The sequence below is a fragment of the Mirounga angustirostris genome, unplaced genomic scaffold, assembly GCF_029215605.1.
Source record: "Mirounga angustirostris isolate CCGP_5_RB_7025 unplaced genomic scaffold, mMirAng1.0.hap1 SCAF_8, whole genome shotgun sequence".
Taxonomy (NCBI): Eukaryota; Metazoa; Chordata; class Mammalia; order Carnivora; family Phocidae; genus Mirounga; species Mirounga angustirostris.
Window position 1 is genome coordinate 14,202,285 of NW_026991716.1, and position 5,056 is coordinate 14,207,340.

General features: G+C 40.5%; 1 pseudogene; it reads left to right on the forward strand.

The window, feature by feature from the left end:
* LOC123838117 (U4 spliceosomal RNA) lies at nucleotides 1–153 on the forward strand (annotated as a pseudogene).
* The last annotated feature ends 4,903 nt before the right edge of the window (nucleotides 154–5,056 follow it).

The window sequence follows — 5,056 nt, forward strand, 5'->3', positions numbered from 1 at the left end:
AGCTTTGCGTGGTGGCAGTATCGTAGCCAATGAGGTTTATCCGAGGCGCTATTATTGCTAATTGAAAACTTTTCCCAAGAATGCTTGGGGTGCAGTGGGAGGGGGAGGATTTAATATTTAGAATATTAAAATTTCTGAATCCTTTCTCTGAATCCTCTCTTGTTCTCTCTCTCTCTCTCTTTTTTTTTCAGTACAGTACCTCCTCCCCGCCGATTCTGCTTAGAATCCTTGAGTTCTCCCCAAGTATAGTGCAATTTTTCCAAAGAATAAACCTTTTGCCTTGTGCAAGGGGTAGGAGGGGGGAGGGTGGGAAAGAGACCAAAGGGGAGGGGAGGGGAGAGATGTTTGGGATAGTTCCTTTCAGTCCCAAGATTTAGCCCCACCTTTCCTGCTCCCTGGTACCTCAAATTCCTAAGCCCTCCAGAGCCAGTAAATCAGCTTCCTTCCCGGCTGCAAGCCCTGGGCAGACGTCCGCATGCAGCTTTCTCAGCTCCAGTCATCTATTCCTCCATCATCTTCCCATTGCCCCCAAATTTGTTACTATTTCTTATCTCCTGTTTTCCCCCCAAATCTCTTTGATCTAGTGAGTTCACACCCTTTCTTGTTTTGTTTTTCCTTTACTGCCATCTTGGAGCGGTCTCAGGGGGAAATGAAGAGTAAAGAGCTCTTCATTCTACAGCACTTAACTGGAAGTTTCTCTTATCATTCCGTTCACAGTTGTCCTTGAGGTCCTCCCTACGGATTTTAGAAAAACCTGCCCATGCCTAAAAGCCGAGTTCTCTTGGTATTTTTTAGAAAGATATTATTTATTTATTTGACAGAGAGAGAGCACAAGCAGGGGGAGCAGCAGAGAGAGAAGGAGGAGCCCTGCTGAGCGAAGAGCCAGATGCAGGACTCGATCCCAGGACCCTGGGATCGTGACCTGAGCCGAAGGTAGATGCTTAACCGACTGAGCCACCCAGACGCCCCTCTATTGGTATTTTTTAAGAGATCAAGTTAAATTTATAAACTAATTCAGGGGGAATTGACAAATTTATGATGTTGAGTTTTCCTACTCAAAAAAAGTATATATTTAATTAAAAAACACATATGCACCCTTATGTTTATTGCAGCATTATTTACAATAATCAAGATATGGAAGCAACCCAAGTGTCCATTGATAGATGAATGGATAAAGAAGATGTGATTATCTATCTATCTAGATAGATAGGGCACCTGGGTGGCTCAGTCAATTAAGCATCTGCCTTCGGCTCAGGTCATGATCCCAGGGTCCTGGGATCAGTCCCCGCATTGGGCTCCCTGCTCATCAGGGAGTCTGCTTCTCCCTCTGCCCCTCCCCCAACTTGTGCGCCCGCATTCGCTCTCTCTCAAAAAACTAAATAAATAAAATCTAAAAAAAAAAGATTGTATTTAAAATAATAATAATAATATTGTAATAACCCTGTATGGTAACAGATGGTAATTAGACTTATCGTGGTGAGCATTGCAATATGTATATAATTGTTGAATCAATAAGTTGTCACCTGAAATTAATATAATATTGTATGTCAACTATACGTCAACTAAAAAAAGGCATCTTTTAAATCTTTCTCTGTAGTCCGCTTCTCTTTTTCTCCGTCTCAAATAAATAAAATCTTTTTTTAAAAAGGCATTCTACTGGGGTGCCTGGGTGGTTCAGTCGTTAAGCATCTGCCTTCGGCTCAGGTCATGATCCCAGGGTCCTGGGATCGAGCCCTGCATTGGGCTCCCTGCTCAGTGGGGGGCCTGCTTCTCCCTCTCCTACTCCCCCTGCTTGTGTTCCCTCTCTCACTGTGTCTCTCTCTGTGTCAAATAAACAAATAAAATCTTAAATAAAAAAAAAGGGCATTCTATTAAGTATAAGGTGTATTACATGCTGATAATTTCCATTTCCATTTCTCTAATGAATAACTATGCTAAGCATCTTTCCATGTCCTTATTTGCTATCTAAATCTGTTGGATGAAGTGTCTGTTCAAATATTTTGCCTATTTTTTTTTAAATTGGGTTGTTTTCTTATTATTAAACTGTGAATTTCCTTAGCCAGGTATTGTTTTGCAAATATTTTCTCTGTTACTTGTCTCTTCATTTTCTTGTAAGCCTCTTTCAAGGAACAGAGGTTTGTAAGTTCTGTTGAAGTCCAGTTTATCAAAAAAAATACATGACTTATGATTTGATTTTTGTGCCCTAAGTCATCTTTGCCTAAACCGAAATCACAAGGATTTTCTTCCGTGTTTTCCTCTAGAAGTGCCTTGTCGTATATGGTAACCACTAGTCAAAAGTGGCTACTTGAATTTGAATTAATAAAAATGTAATTAAATAAAATTAACAGTTCAGTTTCTTAGCCACATTAGTCACATTTCAAGGGCTGAATAGCCACATGTGGCTACTGGCTATTATATTGGACGTTACAGGATAATAAAACATTTTCATCGTTACAGAAAGTTCTATTTAAAAAATGTTGCTATAGAAGTTTAGTAGGTTTGGGCTTCGCATTTAAATCTGTGATCCATTTTGATCTCACTCCTGGGTATTTCAAGAGAAATGGAAACCTAAGTTCACAGAAGTACCTCAAGGCTAATGTTTATAGCAGCTGTATTCTTAATCACCAAAACCTGGAAACAACCCAAATATCCATTAACTGTGAATGGCCAAACAAATTGTGTACAGCCTTACAAGGAGATACTCCTCAGCAATAAAAAGGAGCAAATGAATAACTTATGCAACCATAGGGAGGAATCTCGAAAGCATTATGTTAAAGGGGGGGAAAAAAGCCAAACTCAAAAGGCTACTTACTGTAAGGTTCTATTGATATCATACTCTGGAAAAGGAAAACTGTAGGCATAAGACACTAGATCAGGTGCCAGGGGACTGGGGTGGAGTAAGAGATTGATTACAAAGATGCATGATTTTACAACAAGCATTTATTATCTTACACTTTCTGTAGGTCAGGGATTTGGCAGCAGCTTAGTTCTGTGGTCCTGGCTCCAATCTCCCAGCTAAGAGGTCAGCTAGAGCTGCTGTTATGTGAAGACTTGGCTGGAGCTTGTGGATCTTCATGCTAAGCTGTTCCTGTATTCTTGACCTATAGAAATTGTGAGACAATAAATGTTTGTATTAAGCCACTAAGTTTTGGGTTCATTTATCACATAGAGATAGACAAGTAATACACATATCAATGGCAGAGAGAAAATGGGAAGGGCCCAAATCAAGAGAAATAACTTAGAATCCATAGGGATTTGGTAGGAGAGATAGCCTCTTACCTCCGAGCTCAGCTGGGAATCTCCAAGGCAGGGAACAAGGTGTTCAACTGGACTGGGTTAAAGAGGGGTTCCTCTGATGTTTTTGGACACAGAGAAGGAAAGTTAGGCAGAGGATAAGAAGCAAGTAATTGTCACTCTTGGGACTTTCCATGCACCCAGGCTTCACCCAGTTCCCGAGTCCTTTGAATTTGCTTCATGCGCTCCATAATGGATGTGCATGGTAGAGGGGAGCACCAAGAAAATCATATCTGGTGAACTGGCAGGGGAATGGGAGCTCAAAAGAAGAAAGAGCAATAAAGCTTCCGAGAGTGAATTCACTCTTTTTTTTTTTTTTTAAGATTTTATTTATTTATTTGAGAGAGAGGGAGAAGCAGACTCCCTACTGAGCAGAGAGCCCGATGTGGGACTTGATCCTAGGACTCTGGGATCATGACCTGAGCCAAAGGCAGATGCTTCACCAACTGAGCCATCCAGGCACCTGAGTGTGAATTCGTTCTAAGGGAAGAAAAACTCAGGCATGCTGAGCAGGACTCAGCAACAAGACTAAGGTTTGGAGGAGAGCAATGGTTTCAGGTAGAGCACAGTGGCCATTGCATGAGCCTGCCTCAGCCCCTTCCCCTTGACAAATAGGTGCTCTAAAGAGGGACAAGCTTGTGTAAAATTAAAGCATTCAGCTCATTAAACTCTGTGATGCCTGGGGCTAAGGGTCTTTCCTGGAGGCCTCTAAGAATGTAAGCCAAGAAGAGCCATGTTCAAAAGTCATTATGCATTACATGGGAGAAATGACATGTGAACAATGAAAGGACTGTGACTCCCATTACATGGGAGAAATGACATGTGAACAATAAGTAGACTATTAAGTGGTAGGTGGGGCTGACTCATCTTGCTGAAATGAGCAGAGTGGCATGAAGGAGCTTGGAGATATCTACAAATATAAAAAAGACAAACAACAAATACTTGGAAAAAACAACCACCCTGGGACACTGTAGTAATACAGGTGTGGGCTATTTAACAAAATAAGTGTCTAAGTAGTAAAGTGACCTTATTTGTACCCTCAGCTTGTGAGGTCTGGGGACCTATAATTGCAGTTATAGAAGAATAGTGGTCCGTTTCTTAATTGCAAGCCACAGAAACCACTAGTTTAATTAGAAAAATGATTTTATTGGGGCACCTCGGTGGCTCAGTCAGTTAAGCATCCGACTCTTGATTTTAACTCAAGTTATGATCTCAGGGTTGTGGGATTGAGCCCCACATCAGGCACCACCGGGCTTCGCAATGGGTGTGAAGCCTGTTTGGAATTCTCTCTGTCCCTCTCCCTCTGCCTCTCCCAGCTCCCATATGCATGCATGCTCTCTCTCTCTCTTAAAAAAAAATAATAATAATAATGAAAGAAAAGAAAAGAGAAGTGATTTTATTTAAAAAGATATTAGATAAATAACTATAACTATAATAATTTGTTAATGAATAGCAAGATAAAGAGATCATAAAACATGGGGAGGGAGGAAGAGAGTAAAAATGTAGAGCTCTAGAATGCATTTGAAAAAGTTGTTATTCACTTAAAATAGACTGTTATAAATGTAAGTTGCTTTATGTAAGCCTCTGGCAACCACAAAGGAAAAACGTACAGCAGATACACAAGATAAAAAGAAAGGAATCTAAGCATACCACAGAAAAGCATCATATCACAAAGGAAGAGAGCAAGAGAAGAAGAAAGGAACAAAACAGCCAGAAAACACTTAACAAAATGGTAATAAGTCCATACCAATCAACAATTACT